Below are 25,967 nucleotides of genomic sequence, written 5' to 3'. Positions count from 1 at the left end.
TGCCAAGTTAATTGAACGATTGTCCAAAAAGGACTGAACAGCCTCTATTCCTTGTTCATGACTAATACTGGTATATAGACTTGATATATCAAGAGTCATCATCACAAAGTCATCTTCCCAATGTATGATTTCCACCTGTTTCAAAAAGTCCTTAGTATCTTTGATATAGGAAGCCAATTTAGAAACAAATTCTGACAAGAAAAAATCCACATATTTGGACATGTGTTCGGTCAAACTGCTTAGGGAGGAAACAATGGGGCGACCAGGCGGATTTAAAGCATCTTTATGCAGTTTTGGAAGGTGGTAAAATGTCGGTAATCTAGGATGTTTGCATTCCAAGAAGCCATACTCCTCTTTAGATAGCATGCCTTTATGGTACCATTTATTTAGGAGAGTCCGATAAGACACAATGCTATTTTCAAACTCCTTACGTGTTATCTTAGTGTAACTGAGTTTGTCATTGAGCTGATTCAATGCTTCCTTCTGATAGTACTCAAATGTCATCAACACGACATTACCTCCCTTGTCAGATGGTTTACAGACAATGGATTTGTAATTCTGTAGATCCTTGATCGCCTGTCTTTGCTTCTCAGTAGCATTGCCCACCATTCTACTGTGGTTATTCCTTCCGCGTAGTTTGACCAAATCCTTCGTCACTACCTCAGTAAATACATCAATAGAATCAGCCGGCATCATTGGAACAAATCTAGATGTGGGTTTAAATGGGCTGCCAAGGTTAATTTGTATTACCTCCGGTTGGTCCGTAGTTTTCACTACCTTGGGGATCAATAGTCTGGGATCACCTTCATGTTGAAGATCTTCCAGCACAACCAATATCTCTAGATCGCCAGCTGTAAGGTTCTCCGTGTCACTCGTTGTTATTGTTCCTTTCCCTTGAATGGGTTTCTTCCCTTTGAAATATTTCATGAGTTTCATTTTCCTTGAGAATCTGAAAAGATCGATCATAGTTCGCGTATATTCCGATTTTCTCGAGGGGCAAAAACCTAATCCAAATTGAAGGACTTTCAATTCCGCCTCAGTCAATATTCTAGGAGTTAGGTTTACCACGGTAAGTGTTTCCAATATTACCGTCTCGCCCCTCGTCTGCTCCGAGTTATCCGCTGAGATGCGGCGTTGCTGCTTGCTCCAGCCGCCTCTCCTTGTTCTGCGTTTGCTCTTCTTTGTGCCGGTGGTTTGCCTCTTCCACCTCTGCCCCACGTTTCTCGGATAATACGGAACTCCTCGTGAAAAGGGGGGGGGGTCTCCACATCGCCTTCAGCAAATCTCGATTCTCTTTCGTCGCTGCTTAAATCAACATCAGTTACTTCAGACTCCGATGTAGCTCTTTGTTCAGTTGCTGCTTTGTTCTTGCTACTGAGTAATTGTTTCCTGGGTAGGTCGTATCTCTTGGCAAAGGTCAGAATGCGACCCTGTTCATAATCCCTCTATATATATATATTACCTACTGGCAGTCGCCAGTAGGTAGTTATAGTTAGGACCTATTTTCCATAGGAAACCTGCAACATTCTATTTAGAATAACGTTGGCGCCAACTGACGAATCTCCGCGAAATTTTCCAAACTTTTGGCCAGCTCCGGTCCACTCCTATCCTGAACATTTCACGGTGATTCGTCAAGCGGGGGCCGAGAAAAAAGGGGGGTCCCAAAACGTATTTTCCCCATGCATTTTCCCATAGGACCTGTTGACGCAGCTAAAGCCCGAACTGCTGAACGGAATTACACCAAATTTGGCAAAGAGGTAGTCCTCAGTTTAGACTTGTGCCTTTTGCTTAAATGGTGTAAATCCGTTCAGTAGTTCCTGAGAAAATTAGAGTTAAAAAGATAGATATATCTTGGCGGAGCCTAACCACACTTCTCATCGTGAGATCTGATTGGCTGTCAGTACTTCATCCAAGAAGTGTTGGCAGCCATCTTAGGACCAATATACATGATAGCACCTCATTAAAAAGCATTGCAGTTAATATTTAAGACTTTAGTTACATTATAAATCATTTGTTGATGGTACCATACTCATTTTAGGAATTGTGGTGTGTTCTAAGGTGATTTTACCATGTGAAAAAGCCTTCTGCTGTGATAGCATGAATCATGTTTGAGACAAAACTATTTTCTCATGCTTTTCCCACAGAGGTTTGGAAGGTGATCTATAAGCTAAACTGAGAGCATATTTTCTGTAAATTCACATGATCTTTCTCAGTCATGTGAGAATGAAGTCTGACATTCTCAGTAAAACATGTACATCCAACAAGGGCAGAGACTGTCAGTTGATTCCTCTGTGTTCTACTGCAGCTTCCCAGAGTGTTCTAAAGAACAACTATAACGCTAACAGTCCTACTTATGACAAACGTATTGCACACCTGAAGCCACCTTGATTGGAATAAAGTGGTAACTCTTAAAACATCTAATTTAAAAAGGAACAAAATGAGGGGGTTCATTTTGCATTAGAAATTATGATTAGTGCTGCAGAAAGAAAAATTAGGGCACATTTAGAGTGACTTCTCAAATCCTCTTCTATTTCATTAAAAAATTCTGATATGCAGACTGAAACATGCACTTTCAATACCAACAGCAGACTTCCCTGGTGAGCAGTAGCTTTACTACAGTGATCTAATGAGCAACTAGAGTGCTAACATTCTGAATTTATGGCAAATGTGTGACACATATGAATGCCTTCTTGATGGAATCAAAGTAAAAAACTGAAAGTATTTCCTACTGAGGAGACTGTAGTAAATGAGGAAATTAAGAAACTTCGTAACAAATAAGTCTCCCAAAATGGCCACCAGAGACAAAAGAGCCCAAATGTAGCACAAATATCACCCAGATGTAGCCCAATGACAGAATGTCCCAGAGTGTTCTAACGAACAACTAGAGCGCTAACAGTCTTACTTATGACAAAAGTATGGCACACCTGAAGCCATCTTGATTGGAATAAAGTGGTAACACCTAAAACATTTAATTTACAAAGGAACAAAATGAGGGGGGTTCATTTTGCCATAGAAATTATGATTAGTGCTGCAGAAAGAAAAATTAGGGCACATTTTGACGTCTCAAATCCTCTTCTATTTCATAAAAAAATTCTGACATGCAGACTGAACATGCACTTTGAATACCAGCAGCAGACATCCCTGCTGAGCAGTAGCTTTACTACAGTGATATAATGAGCAATTAGGGTGCTAACATTCCTAATTTATGGCAAATGTGTGACACATCTGAATGCCTTCTTGATGGAACCAAAGTAAAAAACTGAAAGTATTTCCTACTGAGGAGACTGCAGTAAATGAGGAAATTAGGAAACTTCATAACAAATAAATCTCCCAAGATGGCCACCAGAGACAAAAGAGCCCAAATGTAGCCCAAATATCACCCAGATGTAGCCCAAGTATAGTCCAATGACAGAATGCCCCAGAGTGTTCTTAAGAACAACTAGAGCACTTACTGTCTTACTTATGACAAAAGTATGGCACACCTGAAGCCATCTTGATTGGAATAAACTGGTAACCCTTAAAACATTTAATTTAAAAAGGAACACAATGAGGGGGTTCATTTTGCCATAGAAATTATGATTAGTGCTGAAGAAAGAAAAATGAGGGCACATTTTGAGTGACTTCTCAAATTCTCTTCTATTTCATTAAAAAATACTGATATGCAGACTGAAACATGCACTTTTAATACCAGCAGCAGACTTCCGTGGTGAGCAGTAGCTTTACTACAGTGACCTAATGAGCAACTAGAGTGCTAACATTCAGAATTTATGGCAAATGTGTGACATATCTGAATACCTTCTTGATGGAATCAAAGTAAAAAACTGAAAGCATTTCCTACTGAGGAGACTGCAGTAAATGAGGAAATTTGGAAACTTCATAACAAATAAATCTCCCAAGATGGCCACCAGAGACAAAAGAGCCCAAATGTAGCTCAAATATCACCCAGATGTAGCCCAAGTAAAGCCCAATGACAGAAGTGTGCAAAACACTTATTTTTTGTGTTTTGCAGTTTAATATAGTGCAGACTTGTCAGGTATTGGAGTGCTTTACATGAGCATTGGTTACATCACAAAAGAACAAATTCATTTTGGTTGTAGACATGGGGAGATTAAGTGATTTGACCAGAATCACAGAATGTCGAGCTGAAGCAGAAACTCCAACCTGGTTCCCCAGTCTGCAGCTCTGGAAGTAACACCACATCCTCTCCCCTGAGTGCAACATTTAATCAAGTAGTCAACTGGATAAAAAAACATAAAGATAACAAATAATTTAAAAGTGCTTTGTCGCTATTTGAAAACTCAGAAAATATGTCCTCATTTTAGTTTTTTAGAGCACTAACCATAATTTTGATGCAAATAAGACCCTCTCATATATGTAATTTCTAACGGAAATGCTCTAGGTATTACAGTTTTGATTACATCAAGATGACATCAGGCGTTCCACACTTTTGTAATAAATATAGAATGTTAGCAATCTAGAATTGGGCAATGGAGGGCAGGAGGAGTGGACTGGTACATCATGCTAAATGGAGGGCAGTGGAAGCACCTCAGACCATGCATGGCAGGAGGGATGAGGCTAGTCCATGGATTCAGACAACAGAGGCTAGGGAGGAGGTGGATGGGGCAGCAAGCTAACTGTTCAGAGAAGGTGGGTATTAGGAACTTTATTGTTTTTAAAATGTGTGTCTGTGCGAACTACTTAAAATATGAACAAGTATGCAGCATAATCTCACTTTTATTTAGGAAGAAGAGGATGTGTGTGACTGTGACTCTGGGGTCACTTGGCAGACACCCCCCCTGACCCTCCACCCCCCATTGCAAAATGTAATGCCCGTGAAAAGGGTAGGTGGATGCAGTGTTATATAGAACATAGTCCTGAGAGCACGATTGAAAATGAAAACTAGATATAGTATATGGTATAAACTATGCACCAAAAAGTGTGATATAAGATGAACTGGGGTGTGAAATATAATATGCAATAAATTGTGCGCAATGACAGATTCATTGGAGAGTGCGAGATGGCATAGGCACTAGCGCGTACTATGTGATATGCGCCTTGGAGTGTAATATGCACAGGGCAGTGTTGTGTAACCTAACTAGTATCTAAAGTTGTAATATAAAATATGTGCTGGGGAGTGTAACATTGCATATGCACTGTGACAAAGATATGGATCCCAGATTGCAATATGTATGGCATAGCGCTGTGCGTTATAACATAGGCATCGAGGAAGGCACGTTAGATGGGGCAATATAACCCGTGCGAAGGCAAGTGTGGCATGACATATTCACGGGGTGGTGTTACAGTGCACATGGGCTAGAGAGTGTCATAGCATACGCACTAGCTGGTGGAATACAACACAGAGGTGTGTGGCACTCGGCGGGCACTGCTGGGTGTAACACAGCATTGGGCTCAGCCAGGAGCACGCTGTGACTCTCAAGTGAGGTTCATCTCCTTTCCAGCGAGTAAAATAAAAAGTATTACACATCCGGCGGTGGATGTGTGTTTTATTAACCGTGAGGGGGGTTTCTTGCATAGTTTGGTCGAATTTTTGTCGAATCCCCTTTGAATGCCTTAGTGTGCATGTGTATTAAATGTGCCCGTCAATAGCTACCCATGTTTGTATAAATAAATGACAAGGGTGTCTACTTGGAGAGTACCCACCGGCGGGGGCGCCGGGATTAGGCACGGTAGGGCGTCGGACACGTCAGAGCTTCACTAGCGGTGTAAATACATTCCAGTTGGATTCATTGTATGCATAGTCACCTTTTAATGAATATCACGCAATTCGTCATGGTGATAGGTACATACGGTTTGTCCAGCATGTCCTAGGTGTTTCTATAAATATATAAAAAAAAAAAAAAACAAACGCCAGCCCTGGGGGATGGGGTCCCCGGGGCCATAAGTGGCCTGAGGAGGGGGGCAACGCAGCCCCCCTCCTAAAGATTTTTTTTTATAAAAGGCCATGACCCAGGGGTTGGGGCCCCCTGGGCCGCATAAGGCTTTGTGAGGGGGGCAACGCGGCCCCCTTCCAAATTTATTTTTTTCAACAAAAAAAATTAGGGTGCAGGCCCTGGGGGATGGGGTCCCCAGGACCAATAAATTAGAAAAAGAAGGGGGCCACACAGCCCTCCTTCTTAAAAAAATAAAATAAATAAAAGAAAGGCATCACGCCGGAGGCCATGCCCCCTCCTTGCAGCACTCTGCAAACGCGCCCCCTGGCCAGTTGTAAGTTGGGGAATTAATTCCCCTTCAATACTGAGGGTCCCTGAGGGCCAACTAGCCCAACAGGTATCTCCAGTATGCGGCAGGGAGCTGCGTTGCAGACAGGTGTTCTGAGGCCATGCCCCTTTTTACACCTCTATGCAACACAGCTCTGTGGCGCTTACTGGAGGTACCTAGTGGGCTAGTTTGACCCTAGGGACCCTTAGGATTCAAGGGGACTTAATCTCTCTACTTAGAACGGCCCCAGGGTGCGTTTACACAGTGGTGAAGGGAGGGGACAGGGCCTAAGGTGACTTGTGCAAACACGCCCTGTGGCGCATTTTAAGTTGGGGAAATAATTCCCTTTCAATCCTGAGGGACCCTGGGGGCCAACTAGCCCACCAGGTGCTTCCAGTAAGCGCCACTGTTCTGTGTTGCAGAGAGGTGGTGCAGGCCGTGCCCCTTTTTACACCTCTCTGCAATGGCGCTTACCGGACGTACCTAGGGGCCTATTTTGCCCCTAGGGACCCTCAGGATTCAAGGGGACTTAATCTCCCAACTTAAAACGACCACAGGGCATGTTTACACAGTGGGGAAGGGAGGGGACGGGGCATGAGGTGACGTGTGCAAACAAGCCCTATGGCGCGTTTTAAGTTGGGGAAATAATTCCCCTAAAATCCTGAGGGCCCCTGGGGGCTAACTAGCCCACCAGGTGCTTTCAGTAAGCGCCACTGAGCTGCGTTGCAGAGAGGTGGTCCAGGCCGTGCCACTTTTTACACCTCTCTGCAACACAGCTCTGTGGCGCTTACTGGAGGTACCTAGTGGGCTAGTTGGACCCTAGGGACCCTCAGGATTCAAATGAACTTAATCTCCCAACTAAAAATGGCCACAGGGCGTGTTTACACAGTGGTGAAGGGAGGGGACGGGGCCTGAGTTAACGTGTGCAAACACGCCCTGTGGCGTGTTTTAAATTGGGGAAATAATTCCCCTTCAATCCTGAGGGACCCTGGGGGCCAACTAGCCCACCAGGTGCTTCCAGTAAGCGCCACTGCTCTGCGTTGCAGAGAGGTGGTGCAGGCCTTGCCCCTTTTTACACCTCTCTGCAATGGCGCTTACTGGACGAACCTAGTGGGCTATTTTGCCCCTAGGGACCCTCAGGATTCAAGGGGACTTAATCTCCCAACTTAAAATGGCCTCAGGGCGTGTTTACACAGTGGGGAAGGGAGGGGACGGGGCCTGAGGTGACGTGTGCAAACACGCCCTGTGGCGCATTTTAAGAGGTAGTTTTAATCCCCTGCCCTATTATATACTAGGGGCTTACAGAGGAGGTCATCCTAATCACAGGGGGACCCCAACGCATAGTGTTCCTTAGTGTATGTAGGTGTTTTCATTGTATTCTGAGTGTCTTTTAACATAGCACTGGCTCTAGAACTGGTTAGTCAGACTCAGTTACCACCATTATCCGTCTGAAAAAGTTGAGGGTACAGGATGATTTTGCAACAAGGCTTCTTTCTGCTCTTCTGTTTGTTCTTTCTGCACGTTATCCTTCTTCCTGCACTTTTCTTAGTCTTTGAGGACTTCTGTTGCTTCTTTCTGCATTTCTTTTTTTCCTTTCTGTGCGTTTTTTCTTCTTTCTTCACATGTCCTATCTCTGTAGGCATAGTTAGAAATTAGCATTTAAAAAACCTTTGAAATTCACTGAAAAAACTATAGGTTTCAGGCACGTTATAGTTAGGAATTAGCATTTAAAAAACCTTAGAAATTCACTGAAGAAACCATAGGTTTCAGGGGCGTTATAGTTAGCTGGACTTTTCACTCATACAAAACCATTGAAATTCCCCCGTTATAGTTAGTTCAGCTAACTATAACTCGCGCGCCCGCAATGCACTGCTGATGACGTCACATATTACATCACTCATGACATGGTCAGTGACATCACTGATGACATCACTGATGACATCATCCTTGTGATAGAGTGGCAGACCTCCTCTCCCCCTAACATAACCTTTGATACACACATTCAAAAATAGAAACTAAAATTTTCAAAACAATGGACATACCAATACCAGTTACAACAACCTATTCAGTAATTCTAAGATCCACATACACATCCACTCATTCACCAACAGTCCTATACAGTCACTCATACATGTACTCACTCATCATATGTACTCATACACCTATACATCCTGTTACACAACGCCACTCATCCATAGAGTTACTCACACACATAGTCACTCATGCTAATAAAGAATCAAACATCCATTTACTTGCATATACAGTTATACACACACCACCACACTTACTTCTACAGAAACTTACACATACTTAGGGCCTCATGTAGGTAGCCGAATACCGGTCGGTAACGGCCGATTTTCGGTAATTATACCGTTACCGACCGGTATTTTGGCTTTTGAGATGTAGGGGGCTCATTTCTGCATTCGGTAATTTACCGAATCGGTAAAATTACTGAATCGGTAATTTTACCGATTCGGTAAATTCCGAATACAGAAATGAGATGTAGGGGGAGTGTGTGGGTGTGTTTTGGAGTCGGTATTTACCACCAACTATTAGTTGGTGGTAAATAATGAATGGATGTGTTTAAGCGTTTTAAAGCGCTTAGAAGTGTGCAATGTGGCAGACATACATGCCCTTAGGGCATGTATGTGTGCCACATGTGCACACATGGCCGTTTCAGGGGTGCAACAGGGTGTCAATGTGACACCCTGCCACCCTTGCATGTGTTCCCCCCATTACCGAATCGGTATTTACCGATTCGGTAATGAGGCATACCTTCCCATCAATGGGAAGGTATGCCTCATTACCGAATCGGTAAATACCGATTCGGTAATTACCGAATTATTCCGAATCGGTAATATTTACCGACCAATTACCTACATATCATTTACCACTTCATAAATACCGAATCGGTAAAATTCGGTATTTATGAAGTGGTAAATGTGTCCCTACCTACATATGGCCCTTAGTCTTTTAAACAATCACTTATAGAAACACATACTTATTCATACAGGAACTCTTCCAATCTCTCACTCTCACATATACTCACTTATATACACTAATAGTCACATATACTAGTTTAAAACATATGTAGTTACTCATAAAGATACTATTGAGACAGTCATTCACTCACTAACACACCCATGCACACACTCATCCACCCATACAGTCCTGCACACATGCTGTCTTCAACACACACAAACAGTGAGTCACTCATTCATGCACCTATGCACTACGTAATACCCCCCACCATACAGACACTCATACTGATACTCAAAAAACCAACTAATAACCTATATAGACACTCATGTAGCTACTCACCAACCTATGCAGCCACTTATACACAAAGTGAGAGACCGATACAGATATTTACATATTTAAACATTACTCACTAAGCCATGTATTCACTAAGATACACTTAATTAGTCAGTTATACAATCAATTTTTCAAAAACAAATCATCCATTTATACACTTTTATACCCATTTATTCTTCCATCGACCTTGAGATATACATATATAAAACATATGTAATTTTCAGAAAAACACACATTCACTGGATGATGTCATCAGTGATGTCATTTGAGATGTCATCAGTGATGTCATCAGTGATGTCACTGACCATGTCATGAGTGATGTAATATGTGACGTCATCAGCAGTGCATAGGCAGCTGAACTAACTATAACGGGGGAATTTCAATGGTTTTATACGAGTGAAAAGTCCAGCTAACTATAACGCCCCTGAAACCTATGGTTTCTTCAGTGAATATATATATATATATATATATATATATATATATATCAATTCCAAGACGGTTCGCATTTACCAGGTATCAGGCGCTTCACGGGGGGTGCGTAACCAACGCGGTTGAACCAAATCGCAATCATCAATGAACACCGAACTCCCTGATGGAAGTAAAAGGTCGCACTCCAACAGCTTGCTTCCAAACTTGATTTATTTGTAATTCATGTTCCCTTAGGACAGCTTAAACCAGATTAACCAACGCGTTACGGTATCAACATATACCTTGTTCACGGTCGTTTGTTTTCATGATTCTTTGCATTTTAAAAAGAAAACAATTGAAAGGAAACACAATGACATCACTTCCTGTTTACTCCCAGGACTGCCCCATTGGTTTATGGGTGATTGAGTTCTATGATTATTTAAGACTTTTGTATTCACAACAAAAAATATTTAACCAAAGCTTTCATACTTTTTCATTGCTCAAATAATAAATCATTCTGTACAATTGTTTGCTTTGCTGCATTTTTCACATATATTACTTAATTGCTAAGAGTTCATATCGTAATGCATTTGTTTGTATTTCTTAATTTTACTGGTGGTTTCAAAGACACTCGACGATGTTTTTTAATTGTTGCATTGCTTTCTTGTACTTTTTTTCTCTTCTTTTTTCTTTCTTAGCCCTCCAGTGTGCATTTTTAGGTATTTTTCGCACTCCGTGCTTTCTACAATTAAATTTTATTTGTTCCTTCCATGTATTAACAAGAAACGCCGTGGCTTCATGTTTATGTCTATTCTGTTTGTGAGAGCTTATGGTGCTGTTATAAATGTATGTACAGTTCTTCTGACTGATTCAGGCCAAATGGAGTCATGGTTCTGAAGTTCAAAATATGTTGAGACTCCTTTTGTTGTAAGATCTTCTCCCGGTTTCCGCCTCGTGCATTAGTCGGGACAGATTCAATACCATAACATTTTAAAGATTTCCAGTTGGCATTGTGATGCGTCTCCATGTGCTTGGCCACTGCATTGTTTCTGTCTTTGTTCTTTGTGGCTCGTACATGTTCCAATATCCGTTTCTTTAGATCACAAATGGTACTGCCCACATATTTTAACATGCATGGACATTCTATGACATACACCGTGTATTGACTTTTACACTTTATTAGATCTTTAATTTGCCAAGTTTTTTTGTTTGCCATTGTGACTTCCGTTACTTGTTTCGCGATCTCACAAACTTTGCAATTGTGACACTTAATGAAACCTTTTGTGTTTAGCCATGTCTCTTTTGATTTCCTTGCTTTAAAGTGGCTATGCACCAATCGGTCTTTCAGATTTCTAGCTCCTCGATACGTTATTATTGGGTGAGGTCCCATTTTTTTCCCAATAGTTCCATCTAGCTGTAAGATTTTCCAATTTTTCTTCAGAATGTTAGCTATTTTTTGGGATTCTTGGCTGAAATCCGTAATAAGTCTTATGGGATCATCAGTGGTTCGCTCTTTCGTGCCAGATGGTGTTAGGCATTCCACTCTGTTTTTTTCATTTGCTCTGTTCCAACATTTATTTGCTGTATTTTTAGAGTATTTTCTATCCACAAATCTTATGATTGTTTTTGCACTATGTTTTTTCCATTCCTCTTCCTCGCTGCATATTCTCCGCAAGCGAAGGAATTCTCCATAAGGTATAGTGGATATCAGGGATGGCTGATGAAAACTATATATATATATATTAGATATATATATATATATATATATATATATATATATATATATATATATATATATATATTACCTACTGGCGGTCGCCAGTAAGTAGTTACAGTTAGGACCAAGTTTCCATAGGACGAGCATTTTTTGTTTTGCTTATAACTTTGGCGTCGTTTGATGAATCTTCATGAAATTTTCCAAACTAATTCTTTGTTCATATCAGCTCCTATGTGGGAAGATTAGGGGTGATTCATCAAGGGGGGGGGCCAAAATAAAAAGGGGTCCCAAAACGTGTTTTCTCCATGTTAATCACCATAGGAAACTTTAGACAAGGCTACAGGTCGAACGGGTGAACGGAATTACCCCAAATTAGGCAGGGAGATGGGTCTTGGGCTAGAAAGCACACTTTTGTTTATTTGGTGTAAATCCGTTCAGTAGTTTTTGAGAAATATAGAAATTTACAGATATCGATATTTGGGAATTCTGCCATCTGATTGGCTGAGGCGTTACGAGCACGAGCTTGCTGCTTATTGGTTGTGAGCACTGCGAGCGGTTGCAACTAGGCAGTGTTGGCCGCCATTTTGTGATTCGTCAAAGCGAGTAAGGGGAAAAAAGGTCGAAAAGAGTAGGAAACAGGAGGATAGGAGGACTGTAACCTCTGTGGGGGAGGGCGAAGCGAAGTAGTCACACCTTCCGGTCTGAAAGTGCGGTGTTGCTCAGAGTGACATGGTGCTGAGATGAGATGCTGCTACAGTCGAGTATGAAACCTAGAGCCTAAACCGGGAGGTCATTGCTGTAAAGTGATGTGCTCTGGTGTTTGTAGGATACCTGTGGAAGTAGTGTTAGTAGGCGTTTATAACATACAGGGAGTGGGAAGCGAAATACTGAGCTCTACCGTGCGCTTATACTATACCGGAAGTGCGAAGCGAAGTACTACGCCTACCGGTGTGAAGACTCTGGGATAAAACAGAGTTGATTGTTGTAAAGTGATGGGCTGTGGGCGCTGTAGCATACTGGCTGCTGTAGTATAACTGTAAGTAGTGTTAGTATACGTTCATACTATACAGGGAGTGGGAGGCAAACTACTCACCCCTACTGGTCTGAAGACTCGGGGATTAAACCGTGAGCTCATTGCTGTAAAGTGATGTGCTCTGTGTACTATTTCAATGTAAGTCATCGTACAATGTTAGTATGTAATGATACTATAATGTAAGTATGTAATGTTAGAATGTAGGGCTGTCATGAGGGGAATCTTGGGGAGTTTGTACACGGTGCTGGAGAAGACGGATGCCTTGGTGTCTGGTCCTGTTGGTGGCTGTTTAAGCTGTCTTCTTTTCCTGGAATAAATCTACTTATCGGATCCACTGCTGTCTTCCTGTTCACTACATAAATTTGGCGACGAGCGGGAGAAGGTGAAAAGAAGGCAGCACTCACCAAGATTTTGCGCTTGCTTGCATTGTGCTGAAGACCTGTTTTTTTGGTGAATCTGTTTTTGCTCATCCCAGGGTCGTGTGCTGAAGACCCGTTTTCTTGGTGAATCTGTTTCTATTCATCCCAGGGTCGTCGGCTGATTGAACTATGTGATCCTACCTCTGGTAGGATTTATATTTTTTTATTTTGGGCTTCCTCTGCCTCTTCACTACACTCTGATTGCTGTACCACACGTATGCAAGTAGTGTTAGTATGCGTTTATACTAATTCTGTAGTTATGCATTAAACAAAGCATCGTGGTCCCATGGAGCCACCTCCCAGGCGCAGGTCATACAATGTCTCGGGGTGTGCGAGCGCGGGACATTTATGTTTGCTATTACAGGGCGGCAGCATTGTTTGCACCCTGTGATAGTAAATTCTTGATTGCCTCGTTGAAGCGATAGGAGGAAAACCTTGTATCGTTTCAATAAAGCGGAACGGGATGGTAAAAATGGAGAAATAGAAATGAAGGGTGTTCTTACCCGTTCATTTAAATGAGCCCACTGGTGGGTAATGTTCCGGGGCCAATCCTATTATTATATTGGGGGGTCTCTGCAGCACTGGGGATCTTAATCTCACATGTAAATTAGACGCGGGAGTGCACAGAGACGTTTCGCAGACTAGGGGATCGACACCTCCCCGGGTATTGTTTATGAATTCTTTGGGGGGCTTCGAGGCCAACTCAAGACCGGGGATCGGCAACCTCCGGGGCTTTATTTAAATATGGGCCTCGCCAGTCCTCGAAGCCTCGGTGGCCCTAGGCAGTGCCTTATTGGTTCTGAAATCACATGGGCAGTACTCATGGTGTTATAAAGTGATACACTCATAGAACTCTTGCCGTTGTACAATTACCCAGACTTCATTTATGTAATAGTCTGTTGGTTTATATTTGGTAGGTGCACTGGAAAAGTAAACAAAATTTCCCTAATAACCTACTATCAACCGCCGATTTTCACAATAAACTACAGACAAGTGCTGTCAGAAAAAGAAGACCCAGACACTCAGTTATTTATTGGTTAAAAAAAATTACTTTTATTAACACAACACAAATAAATGGAAATGTAACTTTATTAGAATAACAGTAAAACATGAAAGAAGTGGGTGGGACTCCTCTGGAAGCAGCGTACACAACCTGCAAGACAAAAAGAAACATAAGTATGTGTGCCATATCGAAGAGAAAAAGAAAGGTAGTGAGAATGAACGGAGGAAAGTGAGTATGGGACAGAGAGCGAGTGGGTGGAAGGGAGAAGGGGAGGGAGAGTGAAAAGAACAGAGGGAGGAGGAGACAGAGCGCCGGCCTACAGCACCCAGCCCTCAATGTTCACCTCCCGTCACCCGTGTGTTTGGGATGCTGGGGTCTGCGAGAAAGAGTGCGGTCCAGCAAGTCCTTCAAATGAAACAGAGATATGAATGAGGCCAGAGATTACATTATTATCTATGGCAACATCGCTTGCCTGCACCTGTGCACCCAGGCTGCTGCACCCCAGCACCTTTCTCCGCTCTGTGCTCAATTGCAGCTCCTGCGTGCCAAGGCTTGACTGTTCACCTGCCACAACCGGTGTGTCCAACCACATGCCGGTGCGAGCTCCAACTCTGGGGTGCTGCTATTAGGGTGGCCCAGCAGGTCTCCGGTCGGGGACTGTGTCTTGATACCACGGTGGAAGGCATCAGAATGCCCAGGGCATCATCACGGGGTGAGCACCCGCTCCGCCCCTTTTGGCTCCACTAACCCAGTGTCTGAAAAGGGAGAAAAAATATAATGTTGGACATGCCTTGAGGTAAATGACGGTTTCTTTCAACGTTAATAGAGAACACCAGTTGAGTGCATCCTTCCTTCTTGAAGTACGATCTTCGAACTGTTAGTGGTAATCGTGGTTCAAAGAGGAGTTGGAGTGCACGAGAATACACAAGGTTAAATAATAATATGTTATGCCAACGTTCACATACAAAAGGAACAGAGCGCCTGCTAGAAGTATAATGTGCGTGTGTAATGCAGTGGCGCAAGCCTGTGTGCATGTACACTTAGTAATAAACTCACTACAGTGCCCCAAAAGCCAAAGCCACGTGTCTGTAGAGCAGCGCTGCCCGCTGGCTCAGGCCTACAGTACGGTCCAGCAGGTCCTTAAAATGAGACAGAGATGTGACTGAATGAGGTCAGAGATCACATCGGTACGCAGGGTAACATCGGTTGTTCGCACCTTTGCACACAGGCTGATGCACCCCACCCCTCCCGCAGCACTGCGCTCAACACGTGTCTGTAGGGCAACGCTGCCCGCTGGCTCAGGCCTAGAGTACGGTCCAGCAGGTCCTTAAAATGAGACAGACTTGTGACTGAATGAGGTCAGAGAACACATTATTAAGCAGGGCAATATCGCTTGTTTGTACCTGCGCACCCAGGCTGATGCACCCCACCCCTCCCGCAGAATCACACTCAATTACAGCCCCTGTGCACCCAGGCCCCACTGCTCACCTGCTGTCATTGTTGTGTGTCCAAACACGATGGGCAGCAGTGTTCACAATTCAGGTGCAGTGTTGATTGTAACGATGGTGTACGCCTTATGGAGCCCTTTTTTTATTGCGCATTGTGATATGCGACGTGGATGCGGCCATATCACCTGAGGCAGTGTAGAAGAACTGGGACATGTGGCGTAGTCGTTATTCTATTTATACGTACGCAAAGTGGGCTGGGCTTGCGTACACCAGGCGAGCGTAGGGGTGTGAATAATAGTTCCGGGGACCTGGGCGTTGTTCAGTTCCTGCCTGGCCAGGGAGTGTACTTATGTGTGTCTCTGTTGCAGTTTTGACGTCGCAGAATGCCCAATTTACATTAATGTAGCATGTACCGGGAGGGCGGCAACTATCACTAATGAGATGCTGTTCGAAAACATTGAATGGCCAACCTCACATGTCATTGTCAAGGTTGTGGATATGCGCAGACACTCATGTCAATGGTATGCAGTATTATTGAAAGTGTTGCTATCGCGAAGCGCACACATGTGAATGTGCTCGGATGGAGGGAGGATCAGCAGTGAGGCTACATCATAAATAGTGATAATGTTCATAATAGTCAAGCAATGCAAGCCAAACGTGAATCTGAAAGTCTCACATATGACACACTACTATACTGGTAAAGCCTGACAACAGAGAATACAGCTAAACAAATGTACACATTACTGTTTACTGTTTGTCACATGTGATCTAGGATGTGCACTCTGCCCGTGGCTGATGATACCCCTTCGGGCCAGCAATTCCCAGGCCGAAAGGCAGCACAATAATGTGCACACACACACACCAGGGGCATCGTGTAACACACATTTGATTTTTGATGTAATGTTTGAGATGCATGGCGATCACACGTGGAAGGCTAATGTACAGACCATGAATATTGATCAAGATGATCGTTGCATGTTGTGTGTAGTAGAAGATATGTGTACACATCAAAATACATTTTCAAAAAAGCTCTCTAAGCAGAAGGGGTGTGACTCATCAAACGCTGTCGAGAGAATGACTAAAATGGGTGGGTTCCTCCAACTGTTACAGTGGGAAATGTTATGAACTAATCAAAAGCTTTTTTTAAGGTCACATGGCAATCACGCATCGAGGGCGCAAGGAGGCCGCAACCGACAAGATTTTGAGAAAATATATTTATCATAATATAAGTTTATTACAGTTAGAAATATATAAATGTTTAAAATATTATAGATTATCGCTTGCTCTCATATACAGTTTAAAGTTATTTAGATATAGTTTTGAGACATTAAAAAAAAATGAGGAAATGGCGTACCCGGCGCAACACCATACGTCTATGATGTAACACAGGGCCTGGCAGCGTGCACTCGTCGCATACGGAACGCGCAGCCGGCGCAACCTCATACGTATATGATGTAACACACGGCTTGGTACTGCGTACCCATCGCATACCAAAGTAGCAGCTGGCGCGACCTGATACGTATATGATGTTACAAGGGACGCGTTGCCACGAACCCGTCGGATACGAAATGCGCATCCTTTACGAGTTTAGCAATATGGCAGATAGGATTCGTGTGGTGATGGAGCTTGGTACACTACCGGTATGGGAGTGCAGTTTTCTAAAAAATATATATATATATATATATATGCATACATATTTTCTGGGGAAGATATAAAACATTATTTAAGTTTTAAAGTTAAAAAAAAAGAAGTATAATAGAGTTCCAAAATATTACAAAAAAATAGAAAAATTATAGGTTTTATAAACATTAAAATATGAAATTAACATTTAAAAAACCTTCGAAATTCAAAGAAAAAAAACATAGGTTTTACAGACGTTATAGTTAGGAATTAGCATTTAAAAAACCTTTGAAATTCACAAAAAAAAAAACATAGGTTTCAGGGACGTTATAGTTAGTTGGTCATTTGACTCATATAAAACCAAAGAAATTCCCCTGTTATAGTTAGTTGAGCTAACTATAACTCGCGCGCCCGCAATGCACTGCTGATGATATCACATATTACATCACTCATGACATGGTCAGTGACATCACTGATGACATCACTGATGACTTCTCAAATGACATCACTGATAACATCACTCATGGCATCATCCACCGGATAATCTGATGCACATACTGATGCCCTAATATAAACTTCGATACACCCATTCTAAAATGCAGACAACAATTTTTGAAACTATACACATAACAATGCCATATACTACATACCACTCACTGTTTCCTAGGTCTACACACACATCCAGTCACTTATACATGTAGTTACTCATCAATACAGTAGTATAATATGCACTCATACATCTATACATGCAGTCACACTCCACCGCTCATCCATAGAGTTACTCACACACCTAGTCAGTAATGCAAAGAATCAATCACATATCCATTTACTCATGTATACAGTTATACGCACCAAGTCCGTTAGTTATAGACACACCATATCACTTATTTATAGAGATATTAACACATATTTACTGTCTTATACAATTACTGATACAAGCAGAAACTCATTTATACACAAACTCTTCAAATAACTTACTCTCATGTATAGTCATTTATATACTCCAACACACATATATAGTTCCTTAAAACATATGTAGTTAGTCACACATATACCACTGAGACATTCATTCACTCACCAACACACCCATACACACAGTAACTCATCCATACAGCCCTTCCCAGATGCGCTTTTGAATCCATACAACCAGTGAATCACCCCCTCAGACATCTATGCACAGAGTCATACACCCCCTTACCCACCCATACAGACACTCACGGACGCATACAGATTCTCAGACAACAAATCAAATCAACAAATCAATAACCCATATAGAAACTCATGTAGCTATTCAGCAACCCATGCAGTTGCTTACACACCAACTGAGAGACTAATACAGACTTTCACACAGTGTAGTCACTAACCCATGCATTGAGTAAGACATGTTCAATGACTTATACAGTCAGTCACGCACCTACTAAATAATCCCTTCAGGCACTTGTAAATGCATTCATTCTTCAATACACCTTGGCATATAGATATATATGAAAAATATTTAAACTTTACAGAAACACACATTCACTGGATGATGTCATCAGTGATGTCATCAGTGATGTCATTTGAGATGTCATCAGTGATGTCATCAGTGATGTCACTGGCCGTGTCATGAGTGATGTAATATGTGACATCATCAGCAGTGCATTGCGGGCGCGCAAGTTATAGTTAGCTTAACTAACTGTAACAGGCGCATTTCTCTGGTTTTATATGAGTCAATTGTCCAACTAACTATAATGTCCATGAAACCTATGCTATTTTTAGTGAATTTCAAAGGTTTTTTAAATGCTAATTCCTAACTATAACATCTGTAAAACCTTACATTTTTTTCAGTGAATATATATATATGTATATATATACACATACATATCTATCTATCTATCTATCTATCTATCTATCTATCTATCTATCTATCTATCTATCTATCTATCTATCTATCTATCTATCTATCTATCTATCTATCTATCTATCTATCTATCTATCTATCTATCTATCTATCTATATATAGTTGCTTAGTTATAGGTGCATTACGCTAGCCCTCTTGATCCACTGGTCTGTTGTGTCATTCAATTTTTACTTCGACCAACTCCAGTTTACAGGATGGGTCAATGACTAAGCCCACTTCAGGTATTGGCTAACTTCACTGGAATGTTTGTCCTCACAATGCAATGGGTTACAGCACGGTAATTTACTTTGCATTAATCATATCTTTACAGGAGTCCAATGTGACGTAAAGCAAATCTTTTGCCCCCAGCCGTGGTCTGTTCCGGTAACAGCGGTGGGTCGGTGGGGCTGGGTGGTGGGGATTTCAATGGATGATGCAAAGCCCCACCTCCCCACCGCTGTTACCTGCACGGACCGCAGCTGTTTGCCACCTCTGTTTATAGTAGTAGAGGCTAAAGACCTTTTCAATTTCTGCTAAATCTCCCTATATTAATGTTCTTTAAATGTATTAATGCTATGCACCCATTTGTATCAAACTGACAAATATATGCTCTCACATTCATTCCATAAAATGTTAAATACTACAAGTAACCTGAAGAATTCTCCTGGGGCTTGAGGGCACACCTTTAACAAATGTAGACAAAACAGATATGCAATAATGTCTTTCACTTTACCAGAGGAAGCATATGCACTGTAAAACAAAGGAAAACAGCCAAACATTCCACATGTGATCTCTGGGTTTAGTGGCCTAACGGGCCCAAACAGAAAGTAAAGTTTGACGAGCACAGCCAAAGCAACATGACAACCTATCAGCATTATTCTCTGTCTTCTGGGAAACCAATGCACCAGCGAATGCACAGAGGGCAGGGACATCCCCTTCAGGCAGGCAGGGATCTTATAATATGGCAGACAGTCCTATGTCAGGGTAGCGATACCCGTGTGCTCTGCTGGCCTGATGGACTGCCCAATGTGGTGTAAATTACCTTCTTAGATTGCTGATTCAATTACTAATTTCTAGGCCTTTAATAGTATGGTTATCTGTTAGCATGCACAGAAAATAGATTGAAGACAGCTAGAGTAGCACTTGTGATAAAAGATAGCTCTTGTGTCTTAAAAGTAAGCAAATAAGTGAGACATTTTTCCGATTCTACAAAGGGGTGTACAGCAGGAGACAACATGCAAACTGCAATATGGGACATTATTTGGTTACAACTGACACCACAGTCCTAAATGAGAGGGAAAACATGATGGATAAGAACATGCTCCATTTTCCCTGTCTGATTATTGTGAATTCTTTCTTCATTCTTAGTATAAAATGTATTTATGAAGCCACCCCTTGAGCTTGTAGTGTGTAGTTAATAGCTCTTTTCCTAATATGACTACTTACTTGTACCACATTTAGATTTATTAAAAAACATTTGAATTTATTTTTAAGAAATGTATAATATTCATGGATATGAAACCTTTACATTTCTTACCACTTCTTTCTTAATCCAACTCCACCCCAACAAGGATGGGAAGATTAGTGAGTCCAGAGTTCTACATATCTACGGTACTGTGTTTCATTCAGTAACATCACTCTCTTAGCACCTTGTCACTAGAACCTAAGTGTTGTGGGATGACAACCAGAACCCGATGTATGAAAATTGGGCCGCAAACCATTCTGTTTCTTGTTCACCAGCATTTTTAAGACCCACCTTCACTTTGAGATACAACTGTTGTACTAAGCGGTAGCATCAAAAAATGCCAATTAGCAGAGAATCACATAAACGACTGAATCATCAGTATTTATGACCTGGGTCTCTTTGTGACTCCTTGAAGACATAGGGACAGTAGAACTTCCTCTCTGCCTTAGCAGTTACATTCATGCATGCTTGAAGAATAGAAGGATGGTATGCAGTGGATTCATTACATTAGGGAAGCATGCAGTGATCTTCTATACCACTTTCTGCTCTCCTGATGCTTGCAGTCACCACGGACAGCTTCTAATTCACTAATAGGTTTCCACCTCTCTTCGGTCTTGGTAACTGATTAGTGGTTTCTGACTGCAACTGTGGTCGCAACCCATTGATAAGTTGCATAGGTGAGGGTAGACGCCTGTTTCATGCCCCCTTTCCTGTACGAGCTGGTGTGGGTGGCAAAAACAACATTGTGAGTCAAAAAGACATTCCCAACTCGTAATGTACCTTTAGTATATTGCAACATATTGTGTGGCGGTTGTACAACTTATCTTTTTGCAACTCGCAGACCTTGCAACAGCAAAACTGTTTTAATATCAGGTCACTAGTTTCCTATAAATCTGTATTCCTGCTAATAAAATTTGCTAAATTAGAAAGATGTCTTCTTCTAATGACAAAGTGGGCCTGTTTTGCTACTGAAAATGATCAAGTAGCAGGGACGCCCCTCTAGGTCCTTTTCAGACATTTTATGTAAATGTATTTATGAAAAATTACACATCTCACATACTCGCCCAGCTCTTGCTTTGTTCATCTGACAAGGATTAATAAGGACAATGCCACAATACTGGCAAAACAGTTAAGGAAAGGGAATAAACAGCAAGGTGTCCTGATAAGTCAAGAAGTGAATGAGGAATACTCAGTGCATGGGGCAAGAGGCAAAGGCAAAGAGTGATGCCTAGAAATTTGAGTATGCAAGTGCATAGATCAGGCTTGTCGGATACCCATGCAGAAGTTGCAAGGAGCCACACCGGAAGGGTGTTGTATCCCACAGGAGTCTTCTCTGATCATTACATGCGAGGGCACAGTGGCATTTATGGCTTTGGAAAAAACAGAAACATTCCAGAAGCAGCACAAATATCTCCCACTGTTTGCAACATTAACATATCTGACACTGATCCCTCTGTGGCAACATGATGATATTCCAAATCATCCGTGTAGCACACATGATAGACATGTTTATGTCTTGGAAATAATTATATTTTATTTATTGTAGTCAGCATAAGCCACACAATAATGATTAAATAAACATGTTTTGGCCAGCCACCCAACGTACCAAAATAGAAATACGAGTTATCATCTAATAACATCTTATAATTAACAGTACAAGATTAAAATCCTATACCTTAATATATTTTCCTTGATATAAACATATAATTAAGAAATTGCAGTACTATTGTCTTTAATATCCCTTATGACTATAATTGCTTCCCTCCATAGTAGAGATATTGCAGGCCAAATACAAGTAGGGGCAAAATGGTAGATTGCTGGCTGGTCTGTCCTAAAGAAAAATACTACAATGTCCACATGTGATTGAACACCTTACACCTGAAATAGTGGCAAATGCCAACATCGACATTCTTTCGAAGTCAATGGGCAAAAAGTGCATGTTTATGTCATGTAGTGATCACTTATTTCATTCCAGAAAGGAACTTGCAGCTGTTGACAAGATTTTCATAACCTGCTGTCACAATGTAAACACTTTTTAGGGAGTATAACCATGCAATTTCCTGGTGGCTAATTCCTAATGCACAGGAAGAACATAACTTGTTACCTTCTGTGATACAGATGAATTATTTTCCCTCCTTATGAATGTAGGGGTCCCATACATAGAGAATAACATGTAGTGTATTGGTTGTTCTACAAATTAGACTCTAAGAACTCTAGATGCTGCTCTCTGATTCTCCCCTTGCTGACTGATGGCTCTTTTCTAATTGTCTTGCAGACTGCTGAAGCTGGAGAGTGGTTCCTTCCATAAAGCAGAAGATATCCGGCACCAAACTGTACAGAGAGCTGAGGGAGTCTAAGATGGGCATGTTGCTTTTTCATTACCAAACTGAGATAGCCCACACATCCTGTACAGGCCATTTCTCTCTGTTATTGTTGGATTCCTACTGAAGGCTGCTATTGCTCAGGCATTTCTGAAAAATTGTGCTGTCGATAATTTTAGCACGACTCATGGAAACAGATCATGAAACAAACACACATGTTCCAACTGGGAAGAAATTTCACCAATATTAATGATGTTACACGCAGACCGGATTCTTGAAAAGAGCTGCTTCTAGCTACTGATGTGCATTAGGAAGCATACACAGGCCTCGGAATTGCTGTGTTCAGGCTGAAGAAAGAGGTTGCCAAGCTGTCACTGATACAGACTTTAGAAAATTGAAATGAAATAGTCCCCTTTAAAAACCTGCTCTTCAGTCAAGGCAGAGTAGGAAATATTTATTTCAGATGGCACAGGTATTTTGAACAGATAATGGACCACAGTTTTGTGGAGCAGGTTTTGAAATGTTTGAAGAATTTATAATTCAACACATATTTTGGAATAGTCGTATGAACAAACTTAGCCATATATAGTTTACTTTTCAAAGGCTTACAGAGGTTATTTGATGGAATCTCAGCCAGCACTTCACTGTCTGAAGGAACCACTGGGCAATAGTTCTAAACAAACCATCATAAAGCATGAGAAGTATTTAGAAACCGCAGAGACCTCTTGGGAGGAAAGTGAAAAATAAAAGGCCACATTTTATCGAATGGCAGAAAACATTTAAGAAAAAGCTAACAGAGATTGCCTGCAATGATCTAAGTGATGGTGAAAGGGATAAAAATGGCGATTTAAATTAACTATTTGGATATTTATTGATATACTAATGTCTATCATTGGAACAAATCTAAATGTTTCTTTAGTAAATCATCCCTGTGCAGTGGATACAGAGAAAGCAAACCCTACAGCCATGTCTGGGAAGGGCATTATCATGATGCTAGCCAATGACCTGGTGTTCTACTTCACATTTAAACATCATTGGGGCCCATGCTCCTGTTAGTCAATAAACTTTCTCAATAGGTCCACATTGGATTAGAATTTTCAGACTTAAATAGAGCCTTTCACAGTAAAGTCACAGTTTGTTAATGGGAGGCCAGTCAAAACTGTCTACTTAGCACCAAGAGATACAGCCTGTCTCGGGTGCACAAAAGGGACAAGGCTTTTCACTTTTTCCGGATGCACAAACATCATGGTCTCACCCGTCGAGAGCAAGAGGCTCGCAACTTGCGGATGTACAGTGACACAAGGGAATGGATTCCTGTACCTACAAACTCCAATTGATCCTGGCATGTCTCTGAGAAAGAAGTCCTTCTCCAGTAAAATAAAATGATATAGGATCAAAGATTGACCCTGGAAATGCACATGGATTCAGTTTCTCCTCCTGTGAAATATTGTTAGCCAAGCCTGCCTCTTGACTCTCACAAAAATTCAGATTTCTCCAATCATATGAACATCCAACTTTTGCTCTAGCAAAACAAGTAAATGTAGGCCGGTGCCCAGAGAGTAAAGGGGCCACACACATGTTTCTGAGAAGCCATCATGAAACATATCGTTCTTCAGCAAATGTAACCTCTCCTCTCTTTAGGAAAACATTGGAGTGGCCGGTGTCTTGTGTAGTTAAACACTCTAGCCTTGTCTCTGATCACAGAAGAAGAAACCCATGGCCTTTTCCTGAAAATAGAGACACAAGAAGTTCCTCACGCATTTCCGGAGTGATGAGAGGCATCTGAACTAATCTTATGTCACAGAAAATCAGGTCTGTCTTTGGGGAAACAAAAGTGTCGGCGCATGTCCTGTGGATAATGTGGTAGGAAGAAAGATGCCAGAGGAGATGATGAGCCTGAATTGTCTATGTAGACAGACAGATAACTTAAATCTTGGATACACGACTGAACATGATGTGTTTTGGTACAAAAAGTACTGTGGATGTGTCTACTGAACTGTTGTGTCTGCCCATCTCAGGGTCTCAAATGGGGTACAGATTCTTTTGGGACTACAAGATGATCCAGGCCTAACTGGGAGGACAATGCAAACTGGCCTGTGACGTTGAACATTAAGAACATTCAAGCCTGTGAACTGCAACATAGGCTCCTTAGCTTTTAGCTGATAACAGACTGAGGAGCACAAGGCACAGACCTGTCTAGAACATAAGGAAATGTACGCCTCTCTCTAAATGCAGATAAACATTGTGTTATCTCAGAGGACACAAAAAGATATTGTTTCACTTTCTGGAGACATTAGAATGCGTTGGTCTATCCCGAGGAACATAAGGTGGCCTTGACCTTTCTCTGTGTATGTACAATTGGATAAAGGCTAGTATCTGCAAACACAGACTGGACTTGAGCACTTGGATGCAAAGCGGGTCCTGATTTTTTCTAGGTTATCATTCTGGTATACAAATAATGTGTTGTAGTTACAATGTGGCAGAAACAGGAGGCCTCAGAGACTCATAACCAGTCATAGTTATTACTACACTTTGACGTTGGTATTCCGTATGTCTTTAGTCTACTATTATTTGAATGAATTAAAATATTTTGCAATATTTCTGGCTTTTTAGTAAAGGACTCCACTGGCTTTTCTCACTTAAATGGTAAAGAAATCCAAGAACTATTAATGTAGATCAAAATGTCGACCATGTAAATCAAGTGCTGCTACATTTTTTTTAAAATAATTACTAATAATTTAATGTCAAAGTATGCATAAAGTGTGTTGCACAGTCTATGTGTCCTCTGGGTTTCTGTTTCACATTATGGACTCTGAACGGTCTGAACATGTCATTTATTTTAGAAGAAATGAGCATAAGTGATGGTGTCTAAAGTCATGGGGCTTATTACATTTTGCTTGTGAATATTAGTCATTCACTTATTGACTTAACAAATGATGAGACTGCTGCTAAAATCACAAGAGTTGGTAAAAGTGTTCTTTTTGTTCCCAGTGGAAGAGTCATTCTTGGTGTATTGGGTGAAAAATGGAGGGGAAATTAAGTGTTATAGATGTAGCTAAAAAACACTTTTTCTCAGGCCACAGCAGGGGTTAGTGAATTTGAATGTTTTAATTATGAAAA

General features: G+C 41.4%; 1 protein-coding gene across 1 annotated transcript in view; it reads left to right on the top strand.

The window, feature by feature from the left end:
- The window catches only part of VWCE (von Willebrand factor C and EGF domains), a 463,775-nt gene extending 438,153 nt beyond the window's left edge, over positions 1-25,622 (top strand). The window contains exon 27 of the mRNA XM_085648045.1: positions 22,802-25,622. The gene's annotated coding sequence lies outside the window, so the exon portion shown is untranslated. The remainder of the gene's footprint in view (positions 1-22,801) is intronic.
- Positions 25,623-25,967: the final 345 nt, after the last annotated feature.

Source organism: Triturus cristatus, chromosome 3_2 (assembly GCF_964204655.1).
Source record: "Triturus cristatus chromosome 3_2, aTriCri1.1, whole genome shotgun sequence".
In the NCBI taxonomy this organism is placed as follows: domain Eukaryota; kingdom Metazoa; phylum Chordata; class Amphibia; order Caudata; family Salamandridae; genus Triturus; species Triturus cristatus.
This window is presented reverse-complemented; position numbering and strand designations above follow the sequence as displayed.